The 20,368-nt window shown below is 40.8% G+C and overlaps 16 non-coding genes across 16 annotated transcripts; all 16 read left to right on the forward strand.

Annotated features, from left to right (window-relative positions):
* The first annotated feature begins 381 nt into the window (after positions 1-381).
* Positions 382-454, forward strand: TRNAP-AGG (transfer RNA proline (anticodon AGG)). Its single transcript has one exon. It is a non-coding gene; the product is annotated as a tRNA-Pro (tRNA).
* A 1,689-nt stretch (positions 455-2,143) lies between these two features.
* TRNAP-UGG (transfer RNA proline (anticodon UGG)) lies at positions 2,144-2,215 on the forward strand. Its single transcript has one exon. It is a non-coding gene; the product is annotated as a tRNA-Pro (tRNA).
* Positions 2,216-3,003: 788 nt separating this feature from the next.
* TRNAP-UGG (transfer RNA proline (anticodon UGG)) lies at positions 3,004-3,075 on the forward strand. Its single transcript has one exon. It is a non-coding gene; the product is annotated as a tRNA-Pro (tRNA).
* An 802-nt stretch (positions 3,076-3,877) lies between these two features.
* On the forward strand, positions 3,878-3,949 carry TRNAP-UGG (transfer RNA proline (anticodon UGG)). Its single transcript has one exon. It is a non-coding gene; the product is annotated as a tRNA-Pro (tRNA).
* Positions 3,950-4,740: 791 nt separating this feature from the next.
* TRNAP-AGG (transfer RNA proline (anticodon AGG)) lies at positions 4,741-4,812 on the forward strand. The gene has a single exon. It is a non-coding gene; the product is annotated as a tRNA-Pro (tRNA).
* A 789-nt stretch (positions 4,813-5,601) lies between these two features.
* TRNAP-CGG (transfer RNA proline (anticodon CGG)) lies at positions 5,602-5,673 on the forward strand. The gene has a single exon. It is a non-coding gene; the product is annotated as a tRNA-Pro (tRNA).
* An 821-nt stretch (positions 5,674-6,494) lies between these two features.
* Positions 6,495-6,566, forward strand: TRNAP-AGG (transfer RNA proline (anticodon AGG)). Its single transcript has one exon. It is a non-coding gene; the product is annotated as a tRNA-Pro (tRNA).
* Positions 6,567-7,387: 821 nt separating this feature from the next.
* On the forward strand, positions 7,388-7,459 carry TRNAP-AGG (transfer RNA proline (anticodon AGG)). Its single transcript has one exon. It is a non-coding gene; the product is annotated as a tRNA-Pro (tRNA).
* Positions 7,460-8,248: 789 nt separating this feature from the next.
* On the forward strand, positions 8,249-8,320 carry TRNAP-CGG (transfer RNA proline (anticodon CGG)). The gene has a single exon. It is a non-coding gene; the product is annotated as a tRNA-Pro (tRNA).
* A 470-nt stretch (positions 8,321-8,790) lies between these two features.
* On the forward strand, positions 8,791-8,862 carry TRNAP-AGG (transfer RNA proline (anticodon AGG)). Its single transcript has one exon. It is a non-coding gene; the product is annotated as a tRNA-Pro (tRNA).
* An 821-nt stretch (positions 8,863-9,683) lies between these two features.
* TRNAP-AGG (transfer RNA proline (anticodon AGG)) lies at positions 9,684-9,755 on the forward strand. Its single transcript has one exon. It is a non-coding gene; the product is annotated as a tRNA-Pro (tRNA).
* A 789-nt stretch (positions 9,756-10,544) lies between these two features.
* On the forward strand, positions 10,545-10,616 carry TRNAP-CGG (transfer RNA proline (anticodon CGG)). Its single transcript has one exon. It is a non-coding gene; the product is annotated as a tRNA-Pro (tRNA).
* Positions 10,617-11,071: 455 nt separating this feature from the next.
* TRNAP-AGG (transfer RNA proline (anticodon AGG)) lies at positions 11,072-11,143 on the forward strand. Its single transcript has one exon. It is a non-coding gene; the product is annotated as a tRNA-Pro (tRNA).
* An 821-nt stretch (positions 11,144-11,964) lies between these two features.
* TRNAP-AGG (transfer RNA proline (anticodon AGG)) lies at positions 11,965-12,036 on the forward strand. The gene has a single exon. It is a non-coding gene; the product is annotated as a tRNA-Pro (tRNA).
* A 786-nt stretch (positions 12,037-12,822) lies between these two features.
* On the forward strand, positions 12,823-12,894 carry TRNAP-CGG (transfer RNA proline (anticodon CGG)). Its single transcript has one exon. It is a non-coding gene; the product is annotated as a tRNA-Pro (tRNA).
* Positions 12,895-13,349: 455 nt separating this feature from the next.
* On the forward strand, positions 13,350-13,421 carry TRNAP-AGG (transfer RNA proline (anticodon AGG)). Its single transcript has one exon. It is a non-coding gene; the product is annotated as a tRNA-Pro (tRNA).
* Positions 13,422-20,368: the final 6,947 nt, after the last annotated feature.

The raw sequence follows: 20,368 nt of genomic DNA on the forward strand, positions 1-20,368 counted from the left end.
GAATGCAAAAAGTTCCGGATTCCAAGCCCGGTCGTTTTCTTTTTCTGGGATGAGTCGGCCATCATGATGACAGTACACGAAGACTCCTGCGACCTCAGTTGTATTCATCTCAATAGAGTGTTAGAGTGTGTGGTGAGTCAAGTTAGAAATGTCCTTAAATATTGGTTCCCATATAATTGTTTTTGTTATAGAAAAGTGATATTGCTGTTCGTACAAGTCTATAACCATGCATTTTCAAACCAACATCTTGGATTAAGAGCAATTTCAAAACTTTTTGTGCCAAAAATGCTCAGTTACTCTCAGGCAAAGTTACATCTCATGAGATAATCGAAGTGTTGATTGAACCTCATTTTCAACATTATTCACTGGTTGAAGTGGAGTGGCTCGTTGGTCTAGGGGTATGATTCTCACCTAGGGTGCGAGAGGTCCCGGGTTTCAAATCCCAGACGAGCCAAGCGCCATTTCTTTGGTATTGGTCGACAAAAACCCAAGTCAATTTTGAACTGGCCCTGCCTTTATCTTCACAAACTTTTGCTGCACGGCATGTTGAGGTATGGTCATCAATACTATCAATGACATGGCGTCGGTACTCCTTCGTTCATCAATAAATAACAATTGCCTTTATATCATGATAATAACTTGACACCAGAGATGATATCATGATTAAAATCTAAATTAGTGTAAAAATAAGCAATTCAAGAAATCGCGTCTTTGAAAGGGTTTGGTGCCTGACTCCATCTGGGCAAATTCTTGACTCATTGTCCTATTCTCTGTCAATTTACTATTCAAAAGTCATGCTTTTTAATGAAGCCTCGTATACAAGTATTCGTATTCATGCGTCATGTGGACGCAAAGGTGCTTGTTGGTCTAGGGGTATGGTTTTCGCTTTGGATGCAAGAAGTTCCGATTTCCAAGCCCGTAGTTTTTTTTTTCTGGGATGAGTAGACAATTATAAGAACAATACATGAGGACTCCTGCAACCTGAGTTTTATTTATCTCAAATAAGGTGTTAGAGTGTGTGATGAGTATAGTTAGAAATTTCGTAAAATATGGGTTTCCATTTCACAGTTTTGTTATAGCAAAGTGATATGCTTTTTGTACAAGTCTAAACAAATGATTTCTACCAACATCTTAGTATTAAGAACACTTTCAAAACTTATTTGTGCCAACAATGCTAATTAGCTCTCAGCAAAAGTTTACATCTCATGAGATAATCGAAGTGTTCATTGAACCTCATTTTCATACATTATTCGCAGCTTGAAAGCAGAGTGGCTCGTTGGTCTAGGGGTATGATTCTCGCTTTGGGTGCGAGAGGTCCCGGGGTTCAAATCCGACGAGCCCAGGCACCATTTTTTTGGGACTGGTCAATTTTGAACTGGCCCTGGCTTTTATCTTCACAACTTTTGCTGCACAACATGTTGAGGTATGGCCAATCAATAATATCAATGACATGGCGTCGGGACTCATTCGTTCATCAATAAATTAGCAATTGCCTTTATATCATGATAATAACTTGACACCAATGATGATATCATGATTAAATCTAAATTAGTGTAAAATAAGCAATTCACGAAATCGCATCATTGAAAGGGTTTGTGCCTGACTCAATCTGGGCTAATTCTTGACTCATTGTCCTATTCTCTGTCAATTTACTATTCAAATGTCATGCTTTTTAATGAAGCCTCGTATACAAGTATTCGTATTTATGCGTCATGTGGACGCAAAGGTTGCTTGTTGGTCTAGGGGTATGGTTTTCGCTTTGAATGCAAGAAGTTCCGAATTCCAAGCCCGGAAGTTTTATTTTTCTGGGATGAGAAGACAATTATAAGGACAATACACGAGGACTCCTGCGACCTGAATTGTATTCATCTCAATAGAGTGTTAGAGTGTGTGGTGAGTAAAGTTAGAATGTCCTTACATATTGGTTCCCATATCATTGTCTTTGTTATAGCAAAGTCATATTGCTGTTCGTACAAGTCTATAACCATGCATTTTCAAACCAACATCTTAGTATTAAGAACACTTTCAAAACATATTTGTGCCAAAAATGCTAATTATCTCTCAGCAAAGTTACATCTCATGAGATAATCGAAGTGTTCATTGAACCTCATTTTCATACATTATTCGCAGCTTGAAGAAGAGTGGCTCGTTGGTCTAGGGGTATGATTCTCGCTTTGGGTGCGAGAGGTCCCGGGTTCAAATCCCGGACGAGCCCAGGCACCATTTTTTTTGGGACTGGTCAATTTTGAACTGGCCCTGGCTTTTATCTTCACAACTTTTGCTGCACATCATGCTGAGGTATGGGCAATCAATGCTATCAATCACATAGCGTAGGGACTCCGTTCATCCATAAATTAGCAATCATGATAATTTATTGACACCAATGATGATACCATGATTAAAATCAAAATTGGTGTAAAATAAGCAATTCACGAAATCGCATCATTGAAAGGGTTTGTGCCTGACTCCATCTGGGCAAATGCTTGACTCGTTGTCCTATTCTCTGTCAATTTACTATTCAAAAGTCATGCTTTTTAATGAAGCCTCGTATACAAGTATTCGTATTCATGCGTCATGTGGACGCAAAGGTTGCTTGTTGGTCTAGGGGTATGGTTTTCGCTTTGGATGCAAGAAGTTCCGAATTCCAAGCCCGGAAGTTTTATTTTTCTGGGATGAGTAGACAATTATAAGGACAATACACGAGGACTCCTGCGACCTGAATTGTATTCATCTCAATAGAATGTTAGAGTGTGTGATGAGTATAGTTAGAAATTTCGTAAAATATTGGTTTCCATTTCACAGTTTTTGTTATAGCAAAGTGATATTGCTTTTTGTACAAGTCTATAACAATGATTTCTACCAACATCTTAGTATTAAGAACACTTTCAAAACTTATTTGTGCCAAAAATGCTAATTATCTCTCAGCAAAGTTACATCTCATGAGATAATCGAAGTGTTCATTGAACCTCATTTTCATACATTATTCGCAGCTTGAAGAAGAGTGGCTCGTTGGTCTAGGGGTATGATTCTCGCTTTGGGTGCGAGAGGTCCCGGGTTCAAATCCCGGACGAGCCCAGGCACCATTTTTTTTGGGACTGGTCAATTTTGAACTGGCCCTGGCTTTTATCTTCACAACTTTTGCTGCACAACATGTTGAGGTATGGCCAATCAATACTATCAATGACATGGCGTCGGGACTCATTCGTTCATCAATAAATTAGCAATTGCCTTTATATCATGATAATAACTTGACACCAATGATGATATCATGATTAAAATCTAAATTAGTGTAAAATAAGCAATTCACGAAATCGCATCATTGAAAGGGTTTGTGCCTGACTCCATCTGGGCAAATGCTTGACTCGTTGTCCTATTCTCTGTCAATTTACTATTCAAAAGTCATGCTTTTTAATGAAGCCTCGTATACAAGTATTCGTATTCATGCGTCATGTGGACGCAAAGGTTGCTTGTTGGTCTAGGGGTATGGTTTTCGCTTTGGATGCAAGAAGTTCCGAATTCCAAGCCCGGAAGTTTTATTTTTCTGGGATGAGAAGACAATTATAAGGACAATACACGAGGACTCCTGCGACCTGAATTGTATTCATCTCAATAGAATGTTAGAGTGTGTGATGAGTATAGTTAGAAATTTCGTAAAATATTGGTTTCCATTTCACAGTTTTTGTTATAGCAAAGTGATATTGCTTTTTGTACAAGTCTATAACAATGATTTCTACCAACATCTTAGTATTAAGAACACTTTCAAAACTTATTTGTGCCAAAAATGCTAATTATCTCTCAGCAAAGTTACATCTCATGAGATAATCGAAGTGTTCATTGAACCTCATTTTCATACATTATTCGCAGCTTGAAGAAGAGTGGCTCGTTGGTCTAGGGGTATGATTCTCGCTTTGGGTGCGAGAGGTCCCGGGTTCAAATCCCGGACGAGCCCAGGCACCATTTTTTTTGGGACTGGTCAATTTTGAACTGGCCCTGGCTTTTATCTTCACAACTTTTGCTGCACATCATGCTGAGGTATGGGCAATCAATGCTATCAATCACATAGCGTAGGGACTCCGTTCATCCATAAATTAGCAATCATGATAATTTATTGACACCAATGATGATACCATGATTAAAATCAAAATTGGTGTAAAATAAGCAATTCACGAAATCGCATCATTGAAAGGGTTTGTGCCTGACTCCATCTGGGCAAATGCTTGACTCGTTGTCCTATTCTCTGTCAATTTACTATTCAAAAGTCATGCTTTTTAATGAAGCCTCGTATACAAGTATTCGTATTCATGCGTCATGTGGACGCAAAGGTTGCTTGTTGGTCTAGGGGTATGGTTTTCGCTTTGGATGCAAGAAGTTCCGAATTCCAAGCCCGGAAGTTTTATTTTTCTGGGATGAGTAGACAATTATAAGGACAATACACGAGGACTCCTGCGACCTGAATTGTATTCATCTCAATAGAATGTTAGAGTGTGTGGTGAGTAAAGTTAGAAATGTCCTTACATATTGGTTCCCATATCATTGTCTTTGTTATAGCAAAGTCATTTTGCTGTTCGTACAAGTCTATAACCATGCATTTTCAAACCAACATCTTAGTATTAAGAACACTTTCAAAACATATTTGTGCCAAAAATGCTAATTATCTCTCAGCAAAGTTACATCTCATGAGATAATCTAAGTGTTCATTGAACCTCATTTTCAAACATTATTCACTGGTTGAAGATGAGTGGCTCGTTGGTCTAGGGGTATGATTCTCGCTTAGGGTGCGAGAGGTCCCGGGTTCAAATCCCGGACGAGCCCAAGCACCATTTTCTTGGCGATTGGTCATTTTTGAACTGGCCCTGGCTTTTATCTTCACAACTTTTGCTGCACATTATGCTGAGGTATGGGCAATCAATGCTATCAATCACATAGCGTAGGGACTCCGTTCATCCATAAATTAGCAATCATGATAATTTATTGACACCAATGATGATACCATGATTAAAATCAAAATTGGTGTAAAATAAGCAATTCACGAAATCGCATCATTGAAAGGGTTTGTGCCTGACTCAATCTGGGCTAATTCTTGACTCATTGTCCTATTCTCTTTCAGTTTACTATTCAAAAGTTATGATTTTTACATGAAGCCTCGTATACAAGTACTCGTATTTATGCGTTATGTGGACACAAAGGTAGCTTGTTGGTCTCGGGTATGGTTCTCGCTTTGAATGCAAGAAGTTCCGGATTCCAAGCCCGGTCGTTTTTTTTTCTGGGATGAGTCGGCCATCATGAGGACAATACACGAAGACTCCTGCGACCTGAGTTGTATTCATCTCAATAGATTGTTAGAGTGTGTGGTGAGTCAAGTTAGAAATGTCCTTAAATATTGGTTCCCATATAATTGTTTTTGTTATAGAAAAGTGATATTGCTGTTCGTACAAGTCTATAACCATGCATTTTCAAACCAACATCTTGGATTAAGAGCAATTTCAAAACTTTTTTGTGCCAAAAATGCTCATTATCTCTCAGCAAAATTACATCTCATGAGATAATCGAAGTGTTGATTGAACCTCATTTTCATACATTATTCACTGCTTGAGGATGAGTGGCTCGTTGGTCTAGGGGTATGATTCTCGCTTCGGGTGCGAGAGGTCCCGGGTTCAAATCCCGGACGAGCCCAAGCACCATTTTCTTTGGGATTGGTCGACAAAAACCCAAGTCAATTTTGAACTGGCCCTGGCTTTTATCTTCACAACTTTTGCTGCACAACATGTTGAGGTATGGCCAATCAATACTATCAATGACATGGCGTCGGGACTCATTCGTTCATCAATAAATTAGCAATTGCCTTTATATCATGACAATAACTTGACACCAATGATGATATCATGATTAAAATCTAAATTAGTGTAAAATAAGCAATTCACGAAATCGCATCATTGAAAGGGTTTGTGCCTGACTCCATCTGGGCAAATGCTTGACTCGTTGTCCTATTCTCTGTCAATTTACTATTCAAAAGTCATGCTTTTTAATGAAGCCTCGTATACAAGTATTCGTATTCATGCGTCATGTGGACGCAAAGGTTGCTTGTTGGTCTAGGGGTATGGTTTTCGCTTTGGATGCAAGAAGTTCCGAATTCCAAGCCCGGAAGTTTTATTTTTCTGGGATGAGTAGACAATTATAAGGACAATACTCGAGGACTCCTGCGACCTGAATTGTATTCATCTCAATAGAGTGTTAGAGTGTGTGGTGAGTAAAGTTAGAAATGTCCTTACATATTGGTTCCCATATCATTGTCTTTGTTATAGCAAAGTCATTTTGCTGTTCGTACAAGTCTATAACCATGCATTTTCAAACCAACATCTTAGTATTAAGAACACTTTCAAAACATATTTGTGCCAAAAATGCTAATTATCTCTCAGCAAAGTTACATCTCATGAGATAATCTAAGTGTTCATTGAACCTCATTTTCAAACATTATTCACTGGTTGAAGATGAGTGGCTCGTTGGTCTAGGGGTATGATTCTCGCTTAGGGTGCGAGAGGTCCCGGGTTCAAATCCCGGACGAGCCCAAGCGCCATCTTCTTTGGTATTGGTCGACAAAAACCCAAGTCAATTTTGAACTGGCCCTGGCTTTTATCTTCACAACTTTTGCTGCACAGCATGTTGAGGTATGGTCAATCAATACTATCAATGACATGGCGTCGGGACTCCTTCGTTCATCAATAAATTAGCAATTGCCTTTATATCATGATAATAACTTGACACCAGTGATGATATCATGATTAAAATCTAAATTAGTGTAAAATAAGCAATTCAAGAAATCGCGTCTTTGAAAGGGTTTGTGCCTGACTCCATCTGGGCAAATTCTTGACTCATTGTCCTATTCTCTGTCAATTTACTATTCAAAAGTCATGCTTTTTAATGAAGCCTCGTATACAAGTATTCGTATTCATGCGTCATGTGGACGCAAAGGTTGCTTGTTGGTCTAGGGGTATGGTTTTCGCTTTGGATGCAAGAAGTTCCGAATTCCAAGCCCGGAAGTTTTATTTTTCTGGGATGAGTAGACAATTCTAAGGACAATACACGAGGACTCCTGCGACCTGAATTGTATTCATCTCAATAGAGTGTTAGAGTGTGTGGTGAGTAAAGTTAGAAATGTCCTTACATATTGGTTCCCATATCATTGTCTTTGTTATAGCAAAGTCATTTTGCTGTTCGTACAAGTCTATAACCATGCATTTTCAAACCAACATCTTAGTATTAAGAACACTTTCAAAACATATTTGTGCCAAAAATGCTAATTATCTCTCAGCAAAGTTACATCTAATGAGACAATCTAAGTGTTCATTGAACCTCATTTTCAAACATTATTCACTGGTTGAAGATGAGTGGCTCGTTGGTCTAGGGGTATGATTCTCGCTTAGGGTGCGAGAGGTCCCGGGTTCAAATCCCGGACGAGCCCAAGCACCATTTTCTTGGCGATTGGTCATTTTTTAACTGGCCCTGGCTTTTATCTTCACAACTTTTGCTGCACATCATGCTGAGGTATGGGCAATCAATGCTATCAATCACATAGCGTAGGGACTCCGTTCATCCATAAATTAGCAATCATGATAATTTATTGACACCAATGATGATACCATGATTAAAATCAAAATTGGTGTAAAATAAGCAATTCACGAAATCGCATCATTGAAAGGGTTTGTGCCTGACTCAATCTGGGCTAATTCTTGACTCATTGTCCTATTCTCTTTCAGTTTACTATTCAAAAGTTATGATTTTTACATGAAGCCTCGTATACAAGTACTCGTATTTATGCGTTATGTGGACACAAAGGTAGCTTGTTGGTCTCGGGTATGGTTCTCGCTTTGAATGCAAGAAGTTCCGGATTCCAAGCCCTGTCTTTTTTTTTTCTGGGATGAGTCGGCCATCATGAGGACAATACACGAAGACTCCTGCGACCTGAGTTGTATTCATCTCAATAGATTGTTAGAGTGTGTGGTGAGTCAAGTTAGAAATGTCCTTAAATATTGGTTCCCATATAATTGTTTTTGTTATAGAAAAGTGATATTGCTGTTCGTACAAGTCTATAACCATGCATTTTCAAACCAACATCTTGGATTAAGAGCAATTTCAAAACTTTTTTGTGCCAAAAATGCTCATTATCTCTCAGCAAAGTTACATCTCATGAGATAATCGAAGTGTTGATTGAACCTCATTTTCATACATTATTCACTGCTTGAGGATGAGTGGCTCGTTGGTCTAGGGGTATGATTCTCGCTTCGGGTGCGAGAGGTCCCGGGTTCAAATCCCGGACGAGCCCAAGCACCATTTTCTTGGGGTTTTGTCGACAAAGACCAAGTCAATTTTGAACTGGCCCTGGCTTTTATCTTCACAACTTTTGCTGCACAGCATGTTGAGGTATGGTCAATCAATGCTATCAATGACATAGCGTAGGGACTCCTTCGTTCATCCATAAATTAGCAATCATGATAATATCTTGACACCAATGATGATGCCATGATTAAAATCTAAATTGGTGTAAAATAAGCAATTCACGAAATCGCATCATTGAAATGGTTTTTAGCCTGACTAAATCTGGGCAAAGTCATATTGCTGTTCGTACAAGTCTATATCCATGCATTTTCAACCAATATCTTGCATTAAAAACATTGTCAAAACTTATTTGTGCCAAAAATGTTCATTATCTCTCAGCAAAGTTACATCTCATGAGATAATCGAAGTGTTGATTGAACCTCATTTTCAAACATTATTCACTGGTTGACGATGAGTGGCTCGTTGGTCGAGGGGTATGATTCTCGCTTAGGGTGCGAGAGGTCCCGGGTTCAAATCCCGGACGAGCCCAAGCGCCATTTTCTTTGGTATTGGTCGACAAAAACCCAAGTCAATTTTGAACTGGCCCTGGCTTTTATCTTCACAACTTTTGCTGCACAGCATGTTGAGGTATGGTCAATCAATACTATCAATGACATGGCGTCGGGACTCCTTCGTTCATCAAAAAATTAGCAATTGCCTTTATATCATGATAATAACTTGACACCAGTGATGATATCATGATTAAAATCTAAATTAATGTAAAATAAGCAATTCAAGAAATCGCGTCTTTGAAAGGGTTTGTGCCTGACTCCATCTGGGCCAATGCTTGACTCATTGTCCTATTCTCTGTCAATTTACTATTCAAAAGTCATGCTTTTTAATGAAGCCTCGTATACAAGTATTCGTATTCATGCGTCATGTGGACGCAAAGGTTGCTTGTTGGTCTAGGGGTATGGTTTTCGCTTTGGATGCAAGAAGTTCCGAATTCCAAGCCCGGAAGTTTTATTTTTCTGGGATGAGTAGACAATTATAAGGACAATACACGAGGACTCCTGCGACCTGAATTGTATTCATCTCAATAGAATGTTAGAGTGTGTGGTGAGTAAAGTTAGAAATGTCCTTACATATTGGTTCCCATATCATTGTCTTTGTTATAGCAAAGTCATTTTGCTGTTCGTACAAGTCTATAACCATGCATTTTCAAACCAACATCTTAGTATTAAGAACACTTTCAAAACATATTTGTGCCAAAAATGCTAATTATCTCTCAGCAAAGTTACATCTCATGAGATAATCTAAGTGTTCATTGAACCTCATTTTCAAACATTATTCACTGGTTGAAGATGAGTGGCTCGTTGGTCTAGGGGTATGATTCTCGCTTAGGGTGCGAGAGGTCCCGGGTTCAAATCCCGGACGAGCCCAAGCACCATTTTCTTGGCGATTGGTCATTTTTGAACTGGCCCTGGCTTTTATCTTCACAACTTTTGCTGCACATTATGCTGAGGTATGGGCAATCAATGCTATCAATCACATAGCGTAGGGACTCCGTTCATCCATAAATTAGCAATCATGATAATTTATTGACACCAATGATGATACCATGATTAAAATCAAAATTGGTGTAAAATAAGCAATTCACGAAATCGCATCATTGAAAGGGTTTGTGCCTGACTCAATCTGGGCTAATTCTTGACTCATTGTCCTATTCTCTTTCAGTTTACTATTCAAAAGTTATGATTTTTACATGAAGCCTCGTATACAAGTACTCGTATTTATGCGTTATGTGGACACAAAGGTAGCTTGTTGGTCTCGGGTATGGTTCTCGCTTTGAATGCAAGAAGTTCCGGATTCCAAGCCCGGTCGTTTTTTTTTCTGGGATGAGTCGGCCATCATGAGGACAATACACGAAGACTCCTGCGACCTGAGTTGTATTCATCTCAATAGATTGTTAGAGTGTGTGGTGAGTCAAGTTAGAAATGTCCTTAAATATTGGTTCCCATATAATTGTTTTTGTTATAGAAAAGTGATATTGCTGTTCGTACAAGTCTATAACCATGCATTTTCAAACCAACATCTTGGATTAAGAGCAATTTCAAAACTTTTTTGTGCCAAAAATGCTCATTATCTCTCAGCAAAATTACATCTCATGAGATAATCGAAGTGTTGATTGAACCTCATTTTCATACATTATTCACTGCTTGAGGATGAGTGGCTCGTTGGTCTAGGGGTATGATTCTCGCTTCGGGTGCGAGAGGTCCCGGGTTCAAATCCCGGACGAGCCCAAGCACCATTTTCTTGGGGATTGGTCATTTTTGAACTGGCCCTGGCTTTTATCTTCACAACTTTTGCTGCACAGCATGTTGAGGTATGGTCAATCAATGCTATCAATGACATAGCGTAGGGACTCCTTCGTTCATCCATAAATTAGCAATCATGATAATATCTTGACACCAATGATGATGCCATGATTAAAATCTAAATTGGTGTAAAATAAGCAATTCACGAAATCGCATCATTGAAATGGTTTTTAGCCTGACTAAATCTGGGCAAAGTCATATTGCTGTTCGTACAAGTCTATATCCATGCATTTTCAACCAATATCTTGCATTAAAAACATTGTCAAAACTTATTTGTGCCAAAAATGTTCATTATCTCTCAGCAAAGTTACATCTCATGAGATAATCGAAGTGTTGATTGAACCTCATTTTCAAACATTATTCACTGGTTGAAGATGAGTGGCTCGTTGGTCTAGGGGTATGATTCTCGCTTAGGGTGCGAGAGGTCCCGGGTTCAAATCCCGGACGAGCCCAAGCGCCATTTTCTTTGGTATTGGTCGACAAAAACCCAAGTCAATTTTGAACTGGCCCTGGCTTTTATCTTCACAACTTTTGCTGCACAGCATGTTGAGGTATGGTCAATCAATACTATCAATGACATGGCGTCGGGACTCCTTCGTTCATCAATAAATTAGCAATTGCCTTTATATCATGATAATAACTTGACACCAGTGATGATATCATGATTAAAATCTAAATTAGTGTAAAATAAGCAATTCAAGAAATCGCGTCTTTGAAAGGGTTTGTGCCTGACTCCATCTGGGCAAATTCTTGACTCATTGTCTTATTCTCTGTCAATTTACTATTCAAAAGTCATGCTTTTTAATGAAGCCTCGTATACAAGTATTCGTATTCATGCGTCATGTGGACGCAAAGGTTGCTTGTTGGTCTAGGGGTATGGTTTTCGCTTTGGATGCAAGAAGTTCCGAATTCCAAGCCCGGAAGTTTTATTTTTCTGGGATGAGTAGACAATTATAAGGACAATACACGAGGACTCCTGCGACCTGAATTGTATTCATCTCAATAGAGTGTTAGAGTGTGTGGTGAGTAAAGTTAGAAATGTCCTTACATATTGGTTCCCATATCATTGTCTTTGTTATAGCAAAGTCATTTTGCTGTTCGTACAAGTCTATAACCATGCATTTTCAAACCAACATCTTAGTATTAAGAACACTTTCAAAACATATTTGTGCCAAAAATGCTAATTATCTCTCAGCAAAGTTACATCTCATGAGATAATCTAAGTGTTCATTGAACCTCATTTTCAAACATTATTCACTGGTTGAAGATGAGTGGCTCGTTGGTCTAGGGGTATGATTCTCGCTTAGGGTGCGAGAGGTCCCGGGTTCAAATCCCGGACGAGCCCAAGCACCATTTTCTTGGCGATTGGTCATTTTTGAACTGGCCCTGGCTTTTATCTTCACAACTTTTGCTGCACATTATGCTGAGGTATGGGCAATCAATGCTATCAATCACATAGCGTAGGGACTCCGTTCATCCATAAATTAGCAATCATGATAATTTATTGACACCAATGATGATACCATGATTAAAATCAAAATTGGTGTAAAATAAGCAATTCACGAAATCGCATCATTGAAATGGTTTGTGCCTGACTCAATCTGGGCTAATTCTTGACTCATTGTCCTATTCTCTTTCAGTTTACTATTCAAAAGTTATGATTTTTATATGAAGCCTCGTATACAAGTACTCGTATTTATGCGTTATGTGGACACAAAGGTAGCTTGTTGGTCTCGGGTATGGTTCTCGCTTTGAATGCAAGAAGTTCCGGATTCCAAGCCCGGTCGTTTTTTTTTCTGGGATGAGTCGGCCATCATGAGGACAATACACGAAGACTCCTGCGACCTGAGTTGTATTCATCTCAATAGATTGTTAGAGTGTGTGGTGAGTCAAGTTAGAAATGTCCTTAAATATTGGTTCCCATATAATTGTTTTTGTTATAGAAAAGTGATATTGCTGTTCGTACAAGTCTATAACCATGCATTTTCAAACCAACATCTTGGATTAAGAGCAATTTCAAAACTTTTTTGTGCCAAAAATGCTCATTATCTCTCAGCAAAATTACATCTCATGAGATAATCGAAGTGTTGATTGAACCTCATTTTCATACATTATTCGCTTGAGGATGAGTGGCTCGTTGGTCTAGGGGTATGATTCTCGCTTCGGGTGCGAGAGGTCCCGGGTTCAAATCCCGGACGAGCCCAAGCACCATTTTCTTGGGGATTGGTCATTTTTGAACTGGCCCTGGCTTTTATCTTCACAACTTTTGCTGCACAGCATGTTGAGGTATGGTCAATCAATGCTATCAATGACATAGCGTAGGGACTCCTTCGTTCATCCATAAATTAGCAATCATGATAATATCTTGACACCAATGATGATGCCATGATTAAAATCTAAATTGGTGTAAAATAAGCAATTCACGAAATCGCATCATTGAAATGGTTTTTAGCCTGACTAAATCTGGGCAAAGTCATATTGCTGTTCGTACAAGTCTATATCCATGCATTTTCAACCAATATCTTGCATTAAAAACATTGTCAAAACTTATTTGTGCCAAAAATGTTCATTATCTCTCAGCAAAGTTACATCTCATGAGATAATCGAAGTGTTGATTGAACCTCATTTTCAAACATTATTCACTGGTCGAAGATGAGTGGCTCGTTGGTCTAGGGGTATGATTCTCGCTTAGGGTGCGAGAGGTCCCGGGTTCAAATCCCGGACGAGCCCAAGCGCCATTTTCTTTGGTATTGGTCGACAAAAACCCAAGTCAATTTTGAACTGGCCCTGGCTTTTATCTTCACAACTTTTGCTGCACAGCATGTTGAGGTATGGTCAATCAATACTATCAATGACATGGCGTCGGGACTCCTTCGTTCATCAATAAATTAGCAATTGCCTTTATATCATGATACTAACTTGACACCAGTGATGATATCATGATTAAAATCTAAATTAGTGTAAAATAAGCAATTCAAGAAATCGCGTCTTTGAAAGGGTTTGTGCCTGACTCCATCTGGGCAAATTCTTGACTCATTGTCCTATTCTCTGTCAATTTACTATTCAAAAGTCATGCTTTTTAATGAAGCCTCGTATACAAGTATTCGTATTCATGCGTCATGTGGACGCAAAGGTTGCTTGTTGGTCTAGGGGTATGGTTTTCGCTTTGGATGCAAGAAGTTCCGAATTCCAAGCCCGGAAGTTTTATTTTTCTGGGATGAGTAGACAATTATAAGGACAATACACGAGGACTCCTGCGACCTGAATTGTATTCATCTCAATAGAGTGTTAGAGTGTGTGGTGAGTAAAGTTAGAAATGTCCTTACATATTGGTTCCCATATCATTGTCTTTGTTATAGCAAAGTCATTTTGCCTGTTCGTACAAGTCTATAACCATGCATTTTCAAACCAACATCTTAGTATTAAGAACACTTTCAAACATATTTGTGCCAAAAATGCTAATTATCTCTCAGCAAAGTTACATCTCATGAGATAATCTAAGTGTTCATTGAACCTAATTTTCAAACATTATTCACTGGTTGAAGATGAGTGGCTCGTTGGTCTAGGGGTATGATTCTCGCTTAGGGTGCGAGAGGTCCCGGGTTCAAATCCCGACGAGCCCAAGCACCATTTACTTGGCGATTGGTCATTTTTGAACTGGCCCTGGCTTTTATCTTCACAACTTTTGCTGCACATTATGCTGAGGTATGGGCAATCAATGCTATCAATCACATAGCGTAGGGACTCCGTTCATCCATAAATTAGCAATCATGATAATTTATTGACACCAATGATGATACCATGATTAAAATCAAAATTGGTGTAAAATAAGCAATTCACGAAATCGCATCATTGAAAGGGTTTGTGCCTGACTCAATCTGGGCTAATTCTTGACTCATTGTCCTATTCTCTTTCAGTTTACTATTCAAAGTTATGATTTTTACATGAAGCCTCGTATACAAGTACTCGTATTTATGCGTTATGTGGACACAAAGGTAGCTTGTTGGTCTCGGGTATGGTTCTCGCTTTGAATGCAAGAAGTTCCGGATTCCAAGCCCGGTCGTTTTTTTTCTGGGATGAGTCGGCCATCATGAGGACAATACCGAAGACTCCTGCGACCTGAGTTGTATTCATCTCATAGATTGTTAGAGTGTGTGTGAGTCAAGTTAGAAATGTCCTTAAATATTGGTTCCCATATAATTGTTTTTGTTATAGAAAGTGATATTGCTTTTCGTACAAGTCTATAACCATGCATTTTCAAACCAACATCTTGGATTAAGAGCAATTTCAAAACTTTTTTGTGCCAAAAAATGCTCATTATCTCTCAGCAAAGTTACATCTCATGAGATAATCGAAGTGTTGATTGAACCTCATTTTCATACATTATTCACTGTTTGAAGATGAGTGGCTCGTTGGTCTAGGGGTATGATTCTCGCTTAGGGTGCGAGAGGTCCCGGGTTTAAATCCGGACGAGCCCAAGCACCATTTTCTTTGGGATTCATCAATTTTGAACTGGCCCTGGCTTTTATCTTCACAACTTTTGCTGCACAGCATGTTGAGGTATGGTCAATCAATACTATAAATGACATGGCGTCGGGACTCCTTCGTTCATCAATAAATTAGCAATTGCCTTTATCATGATAATAACTTGACACCAATGATGATATCATGATTAAAATCTAAATTAGTGTAAAATAAGCAATTCAAGAAATCGCATCATTGAAAGGTTTGTGCCTGACTCAATCTGGGCAAATTCTTGACTCATTGTCCTATTCTCTGTCAATTTACAATTCAAAAGTCATGCTTTTTAATGAAGCCTCGTATACAAGTGTAATGCGGGCGTAAATGACCTTCCGGATGTGACGTCATGGGGGGGAGGAGTTACGTCACGTGGGGGTAAGGGTTCAGGTATTAAAGGGGGTGAAACCGGAAGAGGAGGAGGAGTGACGGGAGACTGAGCGAGGGTGAGGCCACGTACGGTCGGTACCATCGGCCAGCGGTGACCGACCCCGAGGAAACGGGGAGCTGCGGTGAGACCGCAGCAAGGGCGGCCGGGGAGGCAGCACGGAGAGAGAGAGAGACAGCAGCGGTGGGGCTGCGTCAAGGAGGAGACGGAGACAGCAGCGGTGGGGCTGCATCAAGGAGGAGAGAGAGACAGCAGCGGTGGTGGCTGCGTCAAGGAGAGCCAGAAGGCTGCACGCAGAGAGCAGCAGCAGAGCTGCGGTGGGGACGCGAGAAGGCTACAGTAGCTACAGCAGCGACAGCAGCGTCGGCAGCGGAGTGGAGAGTCTCTGGGAGAGAGCCGTGTGGGGGAAGAACTACGAACCCAAATAAAGGACACCAAGCCAGACACCGTGGTCGAGTCCTTATTACACAAGTATTCGTATTTATGCGTCATGTGGACGCAAAGGTTGCTTGTTGGTCTAGGGCAGGGGTCTCAAACTCGCGGCCCGCGGGCCAATTGCGGCCCTTGGGACGATATTTTGTGGCCCCCACCTTAATATGAAAGTTTAATGTTAGTGCGGCCCGCGAGTTTTATATTGTAGCAACCCCGCTGTTAGCTGCTGTGTGGGACAATGTTATGATGCTCTGGTTTCCTACTGGTTGCCTGTCCAGTGAATGCAGCATGCATGTGAGTGACATGGGGGGGCGGGGTCGTGTGTGTGTGTTTGTGTACGTGTGAGAGTGAGCGAGAGAGAGAGCCGGGAGAGAAAAGAGTGGCTTTGGATGTGCGGAGAGCAGGAGGGTGAAATTCATAGTTTTTCCGCCCTCTTTCGCGCAGATCATGATGTATCCAGTGCTTCATTTGTAAATCACAAGGTGCCGGAACGCTAAGTACCTATGACAGCGCAGGTACGACGAGCACAGGTCCCGGAACGCACGTAAAACGACGCTTAAAACAGCACACACATGACACTTACAATGCAGTGGGACTTATTTAGGCTATACTGCAGTGACGGTATCAGTCTTTGTGTCAGTGATTAATAAAGTGGCATCTTGAGCAAAGGCGACTTCTGTGTCCAGCGGAGAAAACGAACGGAACACACACACACACCATTTGTTAAATTGAAGGCAAATTCAAGGGACACCACTGCTCCTTTACGCACACGCTGCGCTGTGAGGTTTTGGGAGCTTCTTTACGCAGACGGATTATTCTAAACCGCAGCAGTTTATAACACGTCATTGAGCTAATATCAATATTTTACAGTCTGGGCTGTTTTACATTATTATTTACACCTGATATGTGTGGATGAATTTTAATGATTAGATTCCCTCATCCTCTGGTGGTGACATATACGCACCGAGCCACAGACTGTACATGACGATGTGCATAATTATTTTGGTTCATCTTAGAAGTCTGCATTTGTTATTATTTATGAAATTGTGATGCTGTTGTTAAGAAAGCTTTATATATAACTTATTAGATTATCTTGTTATGCGTGGCCACAAATTAGTAATTCATCCACCGATGTCAACAGGGGCTCCGTAATTTTCTAGTGATTACATTATATTGTTATATTTTATTTTAATCATTTCTTAAAAAACTTTTTTAATATTCATATTTTTTTCGATACGAGAGGTACCAAATCTGCTCAAATAAGTCCCGGAACGCAGGCAAGCCAACACGCCGGCACAAAGCACAAAAATGTATAGAAAAATGTGATGATCTGACTGAAGGCAGCGAAAGCCCCGACAGTGGCCAGCAGCATTTGAACCCCGTGGTCACACAATGACGCTGCCTCATATAGTCCTCTCCTCTCCCTCTTTCGGCTCTCCACTGTGCGCGCACCGGAGCGCGTCAAAGCGCAGATCCACAGCTCATCCCGGCTCAGATCCCCGTGCTTTGAACAGAGAAGCGTGTATAGTAGCAGCTGCTACAGCTGTGTCTGCCTGTGACTGGGGTGTGGGGACGAAATCTGATGGAACGCATTACCCCCCCCCCCCCCATAATCTACGCCTACCTGTTGTTACCGGAAAAACGTAGCGGAAATGACGTACATTTGCGGAAATTACGTCTCCGTGCGTCGCTGGTTGGCTAAACAACTGACTAAAACTTTATTGCGTGAGCGACAGCAAGTGGAATAAATATATATCTTGTCACACAGCCCCAATCATGTATTTTTCAAAGCCTGCAGTGAAAAGAAAGGTTGGTGACGAGCACAGACAATTTCAGTTAAAGTGGGAGATGCAATATTTCTTGTTGAGCACATGAGCACCCCGACGTGTCTTTTTGTACAGAAAAAGTTGCGGTGCACAAGGAATACAACCTCAAACGTCATTACTCAACTAGACATGCTGAGGAGTATGCAAAATATCAGGGAGATGAGAGAGCCAACCGGGTTGCCAATCTTAAAACCATGTCTACTGAGGCAACAAAATGTCTTCAAGAAAGCAACAAAGAGAATAATGCAGCAGTCGAAGTAAGCTACGTGATTAGTGAGATGATAGCTAAGGCAGGAAAGCAATTCACAGAGGCGAGGTTTATCAAAAGTGCATCTTACAGGCTGCAAGTATAGTCTGTCCGGAAAAGAATGGTCAGTTTAGCAACATCAGCCTTTCTGCTAACACCGTGGCAGAGGCGCATTTCTGACCTGTCAAGTGACATTTATGATCAACTGCGTGAGAAAGCCAAATTTTTCAATGCATACTCAGTCGCTCTTGACGAGAGTCAGACATCACTGACACTAGCCCAGCTCACAATATATGTCCGTGTGTTGATGACAATTTTGAAGTGATGGAGGAGTTGCTCACAGTATTCCAATGCATGGCCACACCACCGCTCAGGAGATATTTGCCAGCTGTGTGATGCCATTGTGATGCCGGTTTGCCATGAAGAAGTTGTTGGAATAACAAACTGACGGAGCGCCATCAATGACAGGGAGGAAAAATGGACTGGTGGCACGTGTTCAAAGAAAAACTAGAAGAGGAGGTGTGGAGGAGGCCATTGCTCTGCACTGCATCTCCATCAGCAGGCCACTTTGCAGCAAATGCCTGAAGTTTGACAATGTGATGTCTGTTGTTGTGAAATGCATCAACCAAAATCAGATCCAGGGGCTTAAAGCACCGGATGTCCGTACTTTTTTAGAGGAAATGGAGTCAGGAATATGAGATGTGCTCTACTTCACCGAGGTACGTGGCTCAGCAGGGCAAACGTCTTGAAGATATTTTTTTGAGTTGAGAGCAGAAGTGAAAGCCTTCATGGAGAAGGATGGGGTGGCTGTTCCTGTGCTAAGTGATCCCAAAATGGCTCATGGACTTAGCTTTATCTTGTTTACATCACGCATGAGCTGAATGTACTGAACAACAAGTTACAGGGCCAGGGCAGCTCGTCCAGTGCTGCCTATGACAAACGTGAGAGCATTCTCCACAAAACTTGTGTTATGGAAAGCCCAGCTCTCTCAGACAAACCTTTGCCATTTCCCAGCATGCAAGGCACTCCTGAATGCAGGCACCATTCAGTGGTGAGAAGTATGTTGCTGCCATTTTGAGGCTACAGGGGAATTTTATCACAGATTTGCAGACTTCAAGACGCACAGAGCCACTTTTCAATTTTTTGCGGATCCCTTCTCCTTTGATGTGCAAGATGCCCCTCCTGTGCTTCAAATGGAGCTCATTGACCTGCAGTGCAACTCTGACCTCAAAGCCAAGTTCAGGGAGGTGAGTGGAAAAGAAGACAAGCTTGGGCAATTTTGCGAGAATTGAACCCCAACTTCCCTGAGCTTTCCGAATGTTTCAAGCGGACCATGTGCCTTTTTGGGAGCACATATTTGTGTGAAAAGCACTCCTCCACCTTGAACTTCAATAAGTCCAAGTACAGGTCCAGATTTACTGATGATCATCTTCAAGCCATACTGAGGGTCTCAACTGCTTCCTCTCTCAAGCTAATGTGGCTCAGCTATGTGGGAGGAAGCGCTGCCAGTCTCTGGCAGCAAGAAGTAGGCAAGATAAACCATGTTCAGAAGAACCGTTCATGTTTTTCAAATTCTTCATGTTCAGAAGAACCCATTGAAGTTAAATAACTGTTAGTAATGACATTTGAGAAGTTTTTTTTTTTTTGGGAATACCTGATGCGGCCCAGCCTCACCCAGATACTGCCTCCAGCGGCCCCCAGGTAATTTGAGTTTGAGACCCCTGCCCTAGACCAACGAGCCACTCATCCTCAAGCAGTGATAATGTATGAAAAGAGGTTCAATCAACACTTCGATATCTCATGAGATGTAACTTTGCTGAGAGATAATGAACATTTTTGACACAAATAAGTTTTCAAAATGTTCTTAATACAAGATGTTGGTTGAAAATGCATGGTTATAGACTTGCACGAAAAGCAATATCACTTTCTATAACAAAAACAATTATATGGGAACCAATATTTAATGACATTATTAACTTGACTCACCACACACTCTAACAATCTATTGAGGAATACAACTGAGGTCGCAGGAGTCTTCGTGTATTGTCTCATGATGGCCCGACTTATCCCAGAAAAATAAAACTACCGGGCTTGGATTCCGGAATTCTTGCATTCAAAGCGAGAACCATACCCCGAGATCAACAAGCTATCTTTGTGTCCACATACGCATAATACGAGTACTTGTGTAATGCGAGCAAGGATTGAGGGGGGAGGAGTCTGGGTCACGTGAGGAGAGGGAGGAGTTAGGGTCACGTGGGGGAGAGGA

Source organism: Lethenteron reissneri, unplaced genomic scaffold (genome assembly GCF_015708825.2).
Source record: "Lethenteron reissneri isolate LAM-NWPU_2019-01 unplaced genomic scaffold, ASM1570882v1 scaffold_270, whole genome shotgun sequence".
Classification (NCBI taxonomy): Eukaryota; Metazoa; Chordata; class Hyperoartia; order Petromyzontiformes; family Petromyzontidae; genus Lethenteron; species Lethenteron reissneri.